General features: G+C 45.7%; 1 protein-coding gene across 2 annotated transcripts in view; it reads right to left on the reverse strand.

The window, feature by feature from the left end:
* The window catches only part of LOC146042852 (uncharacterized), a 94,294-nt gene that overhangs the window by 25,205 nt on the left and 53,287 nt on the right, over window positions 1–15,802 (reverse strand). The gene's annotated exons all lie outside the window — the stretch shown is intronic.

The following is a 15,802-nucleotide window of genomic DNA, read 5'->3' on the forward strand; positions in this document are numbered from 1 at the left end:
ATTTTTGGATTGTGCTAGGAAACCGGAATGCCCGGAGGAAACCCATGCAAGCACAGGGAGAATATACAAACTCTGCACAGTTAGGGCCATGGTGGGTATTGAACCCATGACCTCAGTGCTGTGAGCAGTAATGCTAACCATTACACCATCCGTACCGTAGGGATGGTCATCGACCATCGATGATTCAAAATTATCAATGGTTCATGGTTGATGTCAAATACTTTAGCCATCGATGGGGGAGAACCAGATTGTTTCCCCACATCGATGGCACATTAGAAACGATGTTTCTTTTTTCTTCTTCAAGGTGCTGGGACACTGAGCATAGCTCCGCCCCCTACAACCCAGAAGCCCCACCCCCACATTCTGATTGGCCTTTGGGCCAGTCAGTCGAAGAGAATGGCTAACCACTGATGGTTGCCCATCACATAGTTTATAACTATCGATGTCTGTATGCAGAATCACCATCGATGGCAACCAACCATCGATGGCGACTGCACCACTGGCCATCCCAAGTCTTATATGACTCAAAAAAATTGTAGAACTCTGCACTGACCTAAATAAAATAAAAAATTATTTTATTACGAAAGAAAGGAGAGCATAGGGTATTTATAGGAAATGTACTACGCTTGGAGAGATATAGGGCCAGATTCTCTAAAGGCCCCCATACATTAGGCCGACTTGTCCTTAGGACAAGTCCGACCCAATTCTCCTGTGAGCCGCCCGGGAGGCTCACACACAATTTGGCACTTGATGAGCCAAGTGTGACATGTGATAAATCGCTTGCGATTTATCACATGTCGGGGCGCAGGGGGCGGGCGGTGAGGGTCAGGGGGCGGCGGTGCTCTCATCAGGGGGAGCAGTGGGGCGGGCAGCGGGTCTCTGAGAACTTAGCTTGCGGCACCGGCGAGTGCTGACCTGGCCGGGCGGTGATGATCATAGATATCAGCAGCACTGCGGGAGTTGGGACGGGACGCGCTGTGGCGGGTATTAGATTTTAAAATACTTGTCAAATGACTGGCCGTTCTCTGATTGGCTGAGAGCTCAGTCATCCACCCTTACAAAGCCAGGTACTGCAGCTAGTAAAAAGGAAAGTACGAGTAAATACACTGAGAAAAAGGAATGAGATTTAAAAAAAAAAAAAAAAGTTTTTCCCTAATTGCCATAAAAACCAAATTCCTTTACTGTAAGACACTTCCGTAGAGATATCAATCTTTGGGGAGTTTTTTCCCCCTATTGCTTACAGAAAAAAAAAACACACACACACACACACTATGATTGCTATTATGATACATTTATGTAAAGACAAAATCCCTCTGTTATTCATCCATGTTTCCTTCTGTAATTCTACAGCTGCTTCTTCTAGCACTCTTACACAGCGTGCCCGGCTTAATACCCCTTTACTCTGGCAGCAGGACCCGGCCGGGTGGATGATTTTGAGTAATTGGCGGCGTGTCCTTGCACGATCATATGTAATAACACTGGATCTCATAGGGAAGAGTAAAAGCGGCATAAGGTAACATCCAGCGGCAAATGCACGTTTCTAAAGGGGGATTTGCAATTGCTGATTTAAGAGCAGGTGTAGCCAGTCCATTTAACATGCTATACCAGGGGTGGCTGGCCAGTCAGAGGCAATGAGCCAAAAATACGTTATGGTGAGATAAAGAGCCGATACAATGCAAACAAAATGGGCATGGCCTAGCTCCCACAAGGCCACGCCCCAATTATTAAATGGTTGTGGCCTAACACATCTCTGCTATACAAAACCATCTGGTGACATCTCAGCTCTAAACTGGCAGCACATTTATGCTTTTTTTCATCTTAATTTGAAACCAGCAGTCCCTTTAATGTGTATATATATATATATATATATATATATATATATATATATATATATATATATATATATATATATATATATATATATATATATATATATATATATATATACACACACATATACACACACACACACACACACACACACACACAACACCTTGTGACACATTTATTTTAATCTTCGCAACCTATTTAAGCACTGCATATCAGTAAAAAAGAGACATTACTATATTATTCTTACAGGGCTCAATTGCAGGCTTAAGCCTGTGATGAAACAAGATGGTCCTGGTCTGGAAGACCTGTCTGTTGCTGTCAAAGAGTTCAGCGGCATGTCGGAATGGCAGGGGAGCCGCATCTCACCAAGAAAATAGCCGCATGTAAGCACTAAGGGCATGTCATACCTGATTTCCATTGAGCTCCCCCGGAGGGCTCACATATGATTTGGCACTTGATGTACATGGGATAAATAACATGTAAGGACTCCCAGGGAGCTGCAGGCTGGAACAGGCTGCAGGAGCAGCGGAGGGCAGGAGAATTATTTAAAAAATAAATCGGTGCGGCACCGCTGGCACACACCTATGGACCTGACTGGATATGATACATTGTGGATACAGAAAAAGGACCCGCGATGGCTGCACATACGATATATCATATGTGCAGCATGTACGACCTCAGACTCCGGATGTCATACACATGCGATTTTGGGCCAATTTAACCCGATTTCTCATCCCGATCCACCAGAACCAGGTGAAATCGCATAGTTTATGAGGGCTTTAAGTCTAACCATTCAAGATGCACACTCCAGGATTAGGTTTACACAACAGCATCTGTGCTTTTGTGGTTTCGGTTACATTTTTTGTATTTTAAATCACATGTGTGCAACACATAAATCACACGGCATATTTCTTTGACACACTGAAACAGAAAATGGTCATCATGTGTGTAGATTAGCACGAGTAATCTGCATCACTTGATGTTTAGATGAGGCATGTCCAAACTATGGTGTTTTGGGGGATTTAGCCGCAAATATTGTTTGATAAATGCGGCCCTTAATGCTAGCAATGAAATCAGGTGTGGTGTTGTTCCTTCACCATCTGTTTCCCAGATCATAGATCTGGGAAATCATCAATCAAGGCAATTGAACCTTGGTGTTTTTTACATTTCTTAAGGTGCATACACACTGTACAATGTTTTTTGACCAATTTCATTAATTTTGTCCATTTTGAACGAAATTGGATAAAATATGTGTGAATGCGACGATCGACAAATGATGATGCGCATACCCGCCATTTGGTCATCAAGGTTGTTTGTCAACTGTGCATGCAGCTCAATTGGGATATCTTTCAAAAAGAGCCTATAAACTGTAGCTAGATCTTTCGTCCAGGACACTGGGTTCAAGGGAAATTGGTCATCAAGGTCTTTCAACAAAATTGGTCAAAAAAATTGTACAGTGTTAAGTGAAATTCCCTCAGCTTTGGAGTTGCACACCACCAAGTCTAAAAGGTACCTTGTTGCCGAATCTGGTAATCTGAGTGCCACAGTGTCTCCGCAATGCGATAGACAGACAGACACAGACACACACACACCTTCAACTTATTATGTAGATTAGAATTGCTGCGAGAGGAGAGTGCGATTTGTTATGGTCACGTGAGCCAATTCTTGCCAACAAAATGGATCAAAGTGCACCCAATGCCAACACACTGATCTCAAGTATTTTACCATTTGCACCAATACAGTATGCAGCCCAAGAACCAGTGCCATCACATAGGGTGCATTTATGATGTGACCGCTACCAAAGAGTCTAAGCCATACTGTATGTGCAACTTAAATCTTAGTCATGTGATCATAGCAAAAAGTCCCTTATGCAAAAACAGAACTGCACAGACAGCACGGATGGTGTAGCATTACTGCCTCAAGGTCATGGGTCAAGGTCATGGGTTCAATTCCCACCATGACCCTAACTGTTCGGCGTTTGTATATTCTCACCTTGCTTGCGTGGGTTTCCTCCCACAATCCACTGGTAGGTTAATTGGCGCCCAACAAAAATTAACCCTTGAATGAATGTGTGTGCGTGTACATAGGGAATACAGATTGTAAGCTCCAATGGGGCAGGGACTGATGTGAATAAACTAGACATAGAAAGCGGCAAACAATACAGGTAAGAATAAAATTGCATGCTAATGTTACAGGTGTATTTTCTGCTTCCCTGTTTCCGTTTTATATGTTCTTTTTACAGCATCTGAGTGAGCACAATGTGATCAGATTAATAACTAGGAAACATTCTCTGCAGTTTATTTTAAATGGAAGATAAAATCGGAGGCACTGGTTCCCACCGAGACGCCAACGTAATAATTCCCGGACAAACTACAGTCTGTTAAAGTATTCCTCAAGTTCCCCCTTGCACAGGGCAATAGAGAATACTTGCCTACCTGACCCTCTACTCCTGGGCTTCCCTGGTAATGTATGATTGCCATCACCTGTGGTGAAACGCCTTTCTTATCAATTACCTAGCTCCCCACAGGTGATGGCAATCATACATTACCAAGGATGTCCAGGAACAGAGTATTTTCTCCCTGATGGAGAGGGTCAGGTAGGCAAGTATGCAACAGAGGTGTTGTAGTACAACGTGAATTGTGATCATTTCATTTTCTCTGGCCACAAATCAAAACCAGAAGCTGTTTAATTAATGGGCTAATGGGGTTTTAAAGCAAAACTAACACTGCAAGTGATAAGAGAACCAGGAAAGGATCATTAAAAGGGAAACCTGGAGGCACAGTGTAACCTCGGGAATGCCACATCATGCCGTGTGATACTGAATAACCAGAATGCACAGTCATCACAGAATAAGGGGAAAAAAAAAAAACACACAAAAAGGGGAACTTTTTGTTATAATTACGCATTATGTGGTAAATACACTTGTAGTCAATTCATAAAAACCATGATTATTGCCTTCATGTAACCGTTTAGGTTGGCGCCAGAGCGTGCCACCTATTTGTGAGTGCAGCACTGTATACACTCTGTACATCTCCTGACTTAGGTTGGATACAGTGTCGGTCATAAAAAGACTAGATACCACAGTTCCCGGCAAACCACTCCCGGCACTGCAGGGACCACCACAAAAGTGCTGCAAGTGGGGCTTATCTAAAAAGTAGTATTATGTATAAGCAACAAATGGTCATATTTCCTTTTAATGGCTTAAATAAAACAGCTATTTTCTATTTACTAGAACCACGGTCATTAGTAAATATGATAAACAGGATTCTTGCGTTTCTTCGTCAAACCATAGAAAAGTCATGCATAAACATATGACCAGAGGTATTCTTACTGATTAAAGCAAGGGTAACAGCTTGGTGTGACAAGTTCCATTCAAACATTATCAACATAACTGAATATTTTGCAGCCTGCAGGTGTCACACACTGAGCAACTGTCCTCGAAGCACTTCAGCCGCTGACTAAATGCCTTATGGAAATGCCAAGTGCAACAGTGACATCAGGAGGCCAAGACAATGTACTGTGCCCCACTTAACAGAAGAATAAAACACAAAATAAAATAAAATATAAAAATTAAATAACATTCAAGTAAGATAAATGGAAACATTCAGGGGGGGTATTCAATCACCGGCAACCATCTCCTGAAGGGGAGATGGCTGCCGGGCCCTATTCAATGCGGTCTTCCCCGGCAGAATTGAACAGGGGTGATCGGCAAAACGAGCCCGACTTCACAAGCAGTCGGGCTCGTTCTTCCCAGCCGTTCTGCCGAGAACGGCTGGGAAGTGAGGAGCTGCCGGCTGCAGCTCGCCTCTTGCCGGCTGCAGCTCGCCTCTTCCCGGCCACGCCCCCTTCTCATCCCACTGTAGGCAGGACATTAAATCCCGTCTGCGTGTTGTCAGTCAAGCAGACCGAGGGGAAGATTCTCTAAGAATCTCCGCCCCCTATCGCCGCTATGTTCTAACATATGCGATAATTATAGCAAAGGACAGCTCTTGCGTTAAGAGCTGTCCTTTGCGGTGAGAGTCGCCGGGTCCCAGCAGGTCCCGGCGGCTCCCCCCTCCCTCCCACACCCGGCGCTGCTGCTTCGCCGGGTTCTCCTCCTCCCTGCACCCGGAAGAGGATCAGTGCAGGGAGAAGGTCACAGGTTTGGGCAGCACAGCTCTGTGCTGCCCGGACACAGGTGAGGGGGCGATGCGGTAGAAGCCCATAGGCTACTATGGGGCATCGCCCAAATTTTTCTGGCGATGCCCCCCGCCGCGGTAACCCAGCGGAGGATGCTTACAGCATCCCAAAATGCGGGGTTTTTACAGCATTTTTAGCTTAGAGAATCTCCCCCCGAGAACGTGACAGGGTCACAGCTGTCGAGCTTGCCCCAGATTGAATACCCCACTCAATCAGATTTACTGTAAGACAAAATATTTCATACTAACAACTTTTAACCACTATACGTTGTTGTGGAAATCAATTAGACCCGTTAATTTAACGGATGTGAAAAAAAGGGGATTGCCGACTCAGATATAGGGTGAAACAGCCGCGGTAAATTTGGCAGACTCAACGGCTGTACTCAGACAGCACATTGAAGGGAGGTCGTGCTCAGTCGATGATGATGGAAGACAGAGGTCGTTAATATTTGAAGTGTGTGTGTGTGTGTGTGTGTGTGTGTGTGTGTGTGTGTGTGTGTGGGGAGGGGGGAGGGGGGGGGGGGAGAGGAGATCATTCATGTCAAGAGTGTCCAGACCACTAGTTATGGCGCTGGCTACCCAGACTCAGAGATGCTTAAACTTACATTTTTTGCTGAAATTCTCAACAAAGCTTGGCCTTGGGTACTTGGGTACTAGTGTTCCCGCTAGGCTGTTTTAGTGGGGCGCTGCGCCCTCCCCAATTTTTTTAAGTGAAAAATGCGCCCTGCCCCTCTGGCAGCGCCCCGCTAAACCAGCCTGCCTTTGTCCCCGCTGTTTTGACCGGGGAAGCCCGGAGCCGCTGTACATAGCGATGCCCGGCACTTCCCCGGCAGTTTACAGCCTTCCGGGTGGCCGGGTCCGCCCCCTGTGCATGACGCCGCCGGCCGCGCCCACTCCTCTGCGTGATTCCGCAAGCCGGGCACGCCCCTTTTCGTCACGGCGCGGGCACGCCCCTTTTGTGACGTTGGCGGCCCGGGCACGCCCAAAATAGTGACGTCGGCGTGCAACAGAAATGCAAAATAAAGTTTGGCAACCACTGGTGTAAACTATTGTTAACCGCTATGCAACAATGGTCACAATATTGTTCAGAAAGGGCTTTCTTAACGATATTGTAAACAATAATCGACCAGTGTATATGCCACGCTACACTAACGACCCCCTCCCTCGTCCAAGCATGTTCAGACGATGCGATGGAGGACAGTCAACAATGATAGTCGTTCCCCCGCTGTGGTCGCCCTCTCGTCAGTAGCATAGGCAAGTGTGTATGTACTTGCCGATGCTGCCCCCCCCCCCCTTAATATCGGTGTTGGGGAGGTCAACGTAGTTTGTATGGGGATGGAGCTTAAGGCTATCAGTCGCTCATCCCCTGACATATCATGTATGAAACAGTTCTGCTTTAAAGTTATGCTTCACCAGATTTAGGAAAGATCATAATCTCAATAATAATAGAATATGTCAATAGTGTAAAACACCACATAATAAAATGACACACTCCTACCACTTTCAGACAACGGCTGCTGATTAACCCGGCAATTCCCCGGCATTTGAAGCGCCGGGTTATTCGGCCGCCGCTGTCAGACCCCCTTCACACAGGAGAGCAAGTCTCCAGGTCTAGGCATGGAGATTTGCTCTATTACACAGGGTTTTCATGTGTGTGAAAGGGTCAATTCGGATCTTAAACTTCGGTTTCCGACCCTGGTCATTTGCAGGGTCGGAGACCCGGAGTTTAAGATACGGATCGACCCTTTCACACAGAAAATGGACACATGTATTTAATGAAATTTCCAGGTGGAATGGCTTCACCCGGGAATTTTATAATCTGTGTGAAAGGGGTATAAGTAAAACCTGCCTTTTGGGGGGGGCATTCTTCTTTAACACTGCTCCCCTGCACCAACCACAACATTTCTCAACCTTTGAAAACGAACCAAACCAATAAATCTGCACTCCCACTGGTAGCACTATTTTAGCAAAAGGCGAGATATGAGCTCACACACACAGTGAGCTACACCCCCAGTGGAATTTTAGAATGACCTTTATCATCTGCAGAGGTGCAGCTATAAACTATATGAAGTGCGGTAACAGCAGAGACCTATTGCAAAATGAAAGCAAATCAGACAACAACATTTATCCGAGACGCCGGTATTCCCCTGCAGAAGTACTATTGCATAAAGCAAGCCCAAACTGTATTAGCTATTATTTACAGTTTCTTATATAGCGCACACCTATTCCGCAGCGCTTTACAGAGAATATTTGAACATTCACATCAGTCCCTGCCCCAGTGGAGCTTACAATCTATATTCCCTACCACATGTACATGCACACACGTTCATTCTAGGGTTAATTTTGTTAGGAGCCAAATAACCTACCAGTATATTTTTGGATTGTGGGAGGAAAACGGAGTACCCGGAGGAAACCCACGCAAGTATGGGGAGAATATACAAACTCTGCATAGTTAGGGCCGTGGTGGGAATCAAACTCATGACCTCAGTGCTGTGAGGCAGTAATGCTAACCATTACACCATCCGTACTTACACTATTGTATAAACACTCCATACAGTTATGTCCATATATGTACTCAACAAGTGAAGCAACACAATTGGGAAATCGAATTATTAACTAAATTTGCATGAAGGATCCATATATTATACTAATAAGCCAGTTCAAAGCAAATGCTTCGAAAGCTAGTCTGCTACCTTGTGAATGCCTCTGTGTTTGGGCATGTGTGAGAGAAATATATACACACATATATATATATATATATATATATATATAATCTCTTACTCCTCTATATATGTCTAGTGTCTGATCATGTGTCTCCAAAACACTGCCATTTGTTGGAAGGGAGTTAAACTACACACACATATATATATATATATATATATATATATATATATCTACACATATATACATACATACACACACATATCTATTTATAGAGGTAGCTAAGCTACAACTCAGGGTTGCAACACACACAGGGTCCTGTCCCTTGTAGGGAAGTGAGAACACTTCTCTCTCTACACAGTAAAGCACTCAGTAAAAGTTCCCCAACTTCGCTGCCTGTGGTCACTCTGGACTCCTCCCCCTTCCCCACATCCAAGCTCTGGTGCTATCCTGTCAGTTCCAGAAATGCAACATAGCTTGCATCAGGCCATTTCCCTCCCAGAGTGCAACAAAACCATCATCATCCACTCACTGATTATCTCACGGCTTGACTACTGTAATGTTCTCCTCACTGGCCTCACTCGCTTCAATCTTGCCCACCTCCAATCTGTCCTCAACTCCGTGGTTAGGCTTATCGTCCCCTCCCACAGCTCCACTTCTGCCAAGCACCTACACTACACTGGCTCGCATTCCCCTACAGAATCCTCTTCCAACTCCTCACCCTCACATACAGAGCCATCTCTAATTCCACTGCTCCATACATCTCCAACCACATCTCCCTTCATACTCCCTCACACCCTATATGGCTGGACGATGATAGTCACCTCTCCCTCCACCCTGATCACTGCTTCCCATGCTCGAGTTCAAGTGGAACACACTCTCTCGCTCCATTAGACTCTCCCTAATCTTTCAAAAGGGCACTGAAAACTCACCTATTTATCAAAGCGTACCCTCACTCTGCTTAACCTAGTCCTGAGGCTGCATCATGTCTTGATCATCTCCGCTTTGCTTACACCCTGCCACCAGGCCCCCTCCTTCTTGCTTGCACCTCATGTCATCTTTCGGTCACCCCTTCCCACTAGATTGTTGGCTCCTCTGAGCAGGGCCCTCCTCCCTCTTGTTGTCAAAGCCCTTTCTCCTCACATTGCACATTCAGCTTTCAAGCTTTTGCGATGGGGCCCAGAAAGTTCTAGGTTACGATGTATTTGTCAGTGAGTGTCGGTAAAAAGAATATGAACACGGTGATCTACAATGTGTGTGTGTGTGTGTGTGTGTGTGTGTGTGCTTCGCGGCATTGATAAGGCTGTATACCTCTGAAACGACTATGCTAGGGGGTACTACCCAAAATCTTGCCCAGGGCATCAAATTGGTTAGGGCAGGCTCGCTCTGCCCGCATACTCACCTGCTGGTAAAGGATCATCTCTATCTATGGCAACCAGCCCATAGTTGTATGCCGAATACTCACTCACTACATACATCTAAGCTGTACTGTATATTGTATTCTGGCGCTCCTTGTTACCTTTATGCTTATTTCTGTTATTTACTGTAATGTTAAGTTCTGTCGCCCTGTACTATTCCATTGTATTCCCTTTGTATGGCTCTGAACAACATAAGCCGTCTTTTACATAAATAATAATAATAATAATAATAATAATAATAATAAGTGCGAATTATAACTCACCGATAATTCCTTTTCTTGTTAGAGATCCCATGGCAGCCATAACACTGGGATATCCTCCCTTCTCCTAGTTCAGACAGAATGTTTTTCAGGGACCGCCCACCTTGGGTATAATAGTCTCCTCCTCCCTCTCCTCTGTGTCTTTCATTCGTCTCCGTTTCCACCGGTTTCTGAAAAACACATATATCTGGGAGGGATCTAGATGGCTGCCATGGGATCTCTAACAAGAAAAGGAATTATCGGTGAGTTATAATTCGCACTTTTCTTTTACGATCCCCATGGCAGCCATAACACTGGGACATACCCAAGCTTACAACAAATGGGAGGGACCATGATATATGCAAGTAAGATTTATTCCTCTAATCAGTTAGCTTTCACTGACAGAGCTTCATTTAACACATGGTTCCCAAAGTGGGCAGTTGTTATATCCAGGGCATAATGTCTAGAGAACGTATGGAGCGACGACCATGTTGCCGCGAGGCATATGTCTTTCACCGACGCCTTGGCCTTCTTAGCCCATGACGTTGAGATTGCCCTAGTAGAATGTGCCTTTATGATAGAAGGTACTACTTTATCTTCATGTTGATAGGCGTAGATTATCACTTCCCTGACCCATCTAGAAATGGTTTGTTTGGCTGGACATAATCCTTTCCTTGGACCTTCTGGGATGATAAATAAATGATTGGTCTTCCTTAGACTGGCTGTTCTCTCTTTGTAAATGGATATGGCTCGCACCAGATCTAGCATATGCCAAGTCTTTTGCTCCTCATTTTCTGGTTCTGGGAAGAAACTCGGCAAAGTTATATCCTGGCTAAGGTGGAAAGATGATATCACCTTCGGAAGGAAGTTTGGGTTTGTTCTTAAAACTACCCGTCTGGAAAGATGACCAAGTAGGGCTCTTCAACCCATAAGGCCTGAAGTTCTCCGATCCTTCTTGCCGAAGTTACTGCAATGAGAAACACCACCTTCCACATCAGAAATTTCATGGGGATTACTGGCAATGGCTCAAACGGTTCTTTTGCCAATACTTGTAAAACTAAATTCAGGTCCCAGGGAGCTACTAGAGATCTTATAGGTGGACGAATCTTTCTCATGGCTCTAGAGAACCTCTTCACCATCTTCTCCTCCGCCAGACTACGGTCCAGAAGGATACTTAGAGCTGAGATTTGCGATTTAATCGTAGCCGTTGCTAGGCCCATCTTGAAGCCGTCCATCAAGAATTGTAATACTTTTGAAGTCGGTATTTCGTGAAATTCCTCCTTAAATCCTCCCCAGCTTAGGAATTTAAGCCAAGTTTTATAGTATACTAGTGATGACACCTTCTTCCTGGCTTCCAGAATCATCTCTACTACTTGGTTAGATAAGTCGTATCTCTTCAGGACTTTCCGCTCAATTTCCACACCTTTAAGGAAAATATGGCTGGATCTGGATGACAGATTGGTCCTTGTGTCAGCAGGTCGGTCTGTATTGGTACACTCCATGGCTCTTGTACCATCATGTTGAGAACCTTCGAGAACCATGGTCTCCTGGGCCAGTCTGGTAGGACGATGATCACCTCTACCTTGTCTTCTGCTATTTTCTTTAGAACCTTGCTTATCATCGGAATGGGGGGAAACACGTATCCCAGCTTGAATCTCCACTTTACTGAAAAGGCATCCATAGCTAGAGCTTGTGGGTGATAGAATTTGGAGCAGAAGATCTTCACCTTCCTGTTGCCAAACGTCGCCATGAGATCTATCTCTGGCTCTCCAAACCTTCTCACAATTGAGTCGAATGCTGTCTTGCTTATTTCCCATTCTCCGGGTAGCACTTCCTTGCGACTTAGGAAATCCGCTAGTACATTTTCCGAGCCCGGAATGTATACTGCCGATATCGACCGAAGGTTCATCTCTGCCCAAGCTAGAATTTTCTCTGAGACCGCCATCAGTCTCCTGGCTCTTGTGCCACCCTGGTGGTTTAATTACGAGACTACAGTCTTGTTGTCCGACATGACCCTCAAGTGTGAATCTCGAATGACTTGGGAAAGCCGCTCTATCGACCTCCAGACCGCCAGCAACTCCCTCGCATTGGAGGATCTCAGACTCTCTTCTGCCGACCAAGTTCCTTGAACTGACCTTGATTGAAGAGGAGCTCCCCAGCCCGACATACTCGCATCTGTTGTCAGTATTAGGTACTCTGGATTTTCCAGCTTTGTGGATTTTGAATCTAAACTCCTTGTCCACCAAAGTAGTGACCTCCTTGTTTTGTCATGTAGGGACACCAGCTGCTTTTCGCTGCCTTTGTCTCTTGAATAGTGGAGGAACTGCCACTGGAGAGTTCTCATTCTCCATTGGGCCCATGGTATTATGTGAATGCATGATGCCATCATGCCTAGTAACTGGAATACCTGACACAAAGGAAATCTCTTCTTCTGAGACAGTAACTTTGCTAAATGATGAATCTTCACGCACCTCTCCACCGATAGAGCCACTGTGAACTTTCCGGTGTCTATTCTCAACCCTAGAAACTGGATCTTTTGACAAGGTACCAGTTGGCTCTTCTCTCTATTGACCACCCATCCGTGTCTCTGAAGGAATCTGATAGTTGTCTCGATGTCTCTTTGTACCTTCTGCTTGGATTCTCCTGTCACCAGAAGGTCGTCCAGGTACGGCCAGATTTGGATCTTCTTTCGTCTCAATTCTGCCATTAGGGTTACCAACACCTTCGTGAATACTCTGGGTGATGTTTTGAGGCCAAAGGGGATGCATGTAAATTGGAAGTGACTTCCCATTACTGCAAATCTGAGAAATTTCCTGTCTCGATGACACACACTGGTACATGGTAGTAGGCATCTCGCAAGTCTATTGATGCTAAGAACTCGCCTTTCTTCAACCCCGTCATAATCGAACTCACACACTCCATGCGGAATTTCAGAGTCTTTATCCATGTGTTGAGATCTCTCAGATCCAAAATGGTTCTGAAACCACCTGTGTTCTTCTTTACTAAAAACAGGTTCGAGTAGAACCCTTTCTTTCTCTGAGCTTCTGGTACTGTCTCTATAGCCTCTATATCCAACAATTGTTGGATCTTCAATAGCAGCTCTTGTCTTTGTTTTAAGTCTTTTGGAGTCTTTGAGACCAGGAACCTGTTGCAATAGGGTACCTTCGTAAATTCTATCCTGTACCCATTCTTGACTTGGGCCCTTATTCTGGTCGGTGCGGCCAGAGCCGCATACGGGGCTCCGGCCGCACCAACCAATCCCCGCCTACTATACGGATCGCCACGGCCGTCCGTACACGGACGGCTGGCGATCCGCAAGAAAATGGTGGGGCGTACGCCTCCACCATGGTGGGAGCTGCCCCCTGCATTCGATGGTCGGCGACCATCGAAGGCAGGGCCGCACGCCCCACCAGGTCCCGCAAGCTGAGACCACACGGACAATCGTCCGTGTGATAGCTTGTATGGGGGCTGAGAGCTGACATCCGGCGACGTCAGCTTTCCGCCCCCATCACTGGCGTCATACCCTCATTAGCATGCATACGCCCCGCGTTTGCATGGGAACGCCCATGAAACGCGGGGCGTATGCATAGGGAAATGAGGGTATGAAGCCCCTCACGCCCCTATACGCCCCCTTTGCGGCGGACGAACTACGTCTGCGGCGAATTGGGCTGCACATGCGCAGATTGACCTCTGCGCATGTGCAGACTAAAAACATCGGCGGTACGGCCGCACGCGGGCCGTACCGCACGATTCTGAATAAGGGCCTATGTCCAGAACCCATTTGTCTCTTATGGTCTCTCTCCAGATCTCCGCAAACCTTAATAACCTTGCTCCCACCTTCAGTGGATAGTCATGACCTTCCTCCTCTCCGAAAGGACTGGCGAAAAGTTTGCCTGGATGTACTGGCACTGCCTCTTCTGAAGAACGGACGCCCCGGCCTGTAGCTCTTCGCATCTCTATAACTTTGTTTGCCGACATTCGGAATAGGGAATTTATTTCTTTTGTCTTTGGGTAACCTGGTTGATTTTCCCCCGGAAAGTTTCTGGATCATACTGTCTAGTTTAGACCCGAATAAGTAAGTACCTTCAAATGGAAGTGTAATCAGCCTATTCTTAGACCCTGCATCCGCACTCCAAGGTTTCAGCCATAAGGCCCGCCTTGCCGAAACTCCAGCTGCCATTGTTTTTGCCGCTAATGAGACCGTGTCCAGAGAGGATTCACATAAATACTCTATGCCTTTTTGCATGATCTCCACACTTTTGATCAGGTATTGTTTGGAGATACGCTCCTCAATGTCTGTCTGTAAGTTAGTCGACCACAGTCTGAGTGCTCTCACCACTGATGCTGTAGCCACACTAGCTTTAAGTGATGTAGCAGCTGTAGAATGTACTTTACGTAAAGCATTCTCCATCTTCCTGTCCATTGCGTCTCTGAACGCCGCCCCATCTTCTACTGGGATTGTGGTTTTGGAAACAATCTCGGCTACTGCACCATCCACCTTCGGGACAAGACACCAACTGAGTTCCTCATCTTTATATGGGTACATTCTCTCCAATCTATTATTTGTTCCTGTTCTTTTATCAATATTTGACCATTCCTTGGTTATCATGTCCCTAATCATCTTATGGACTGGAAAACACCTGTTCTTCTTAGACTTATCCTGAAACAATGGATTATCTTCCTCAGTGTCTACTGGCTCTTTAAAGTTCATCGCTTTATAAATTTTCTTTAGCAAGCTCTCTACTATCTCTAAATGAAATGTCCTGGAATCCTCAATTTCCCCAGGTTCATCCTCAGAATCCTCTTTCTCTACGATTTCTCCTGGATAATCATCTGCTTCCTGTGATAACTCTGCTTGCTCCCTGGATCTTTTAGGATTTTGACTCTGTGCAAACTCTTCCTTAGACACAAATGAATTTTTCATCCATTCCATCAGATTCTTCAATACATCTGTTTGTTCAACTTGCTTAGTGACTTTTGATTGGGCTTGCAAGCATTTCCCACATACTATAGCTTTATCCGCTGATGAGAACAGCATATCACAGGTCATGCAGGTACATGAAACAACCTTCTTCTTTGCGGTCCTCTTTTTAGGAGTAGGTGAAGAAGGCACACTATAAGCAAAAGGATAATTACTATCTATCCTAAAAACAAAACAGTCTAATGCCCATAAAAAACAGGGTTACCTCAATTGGGCATCAGCAGGCTTAGGGGAAGAAGGTAGATCCATCTCTGATCCAGCCTAGCAGACTCCTGAAAACGAGTGACAGTCTGCTGGCAACACAGGTTTAAATAGCGCGCTTTAACCCTGCGCTCTCCGCTCTGGCAAAGCATAGTATAGCCAGGCGGAACCAAAAAATCCAGCCGAGTACCCGGGGCATCACTTAGCCTGTGCACCTGTGAGCATGCTGGGCGGAAGTGCGGCATCAGCGTGCTTCCGCCCCCTCTGCCTGCGGCGTTACTACAAATCCTTTTG

This window comes from Crinia signifera, chromosome 19, assembly GCF_055691185.1.
Source record: "Crinia signifera chromosome 19, ASM5569118v1, whole genome shotgun sequence".
Taxonomy (NCBI): domain Eukaryota; kingdom Metazoa; phylum Chordata; class Amphibia; order Anura; family Myobatrachidae; genus Crinia; species Crinia signifera.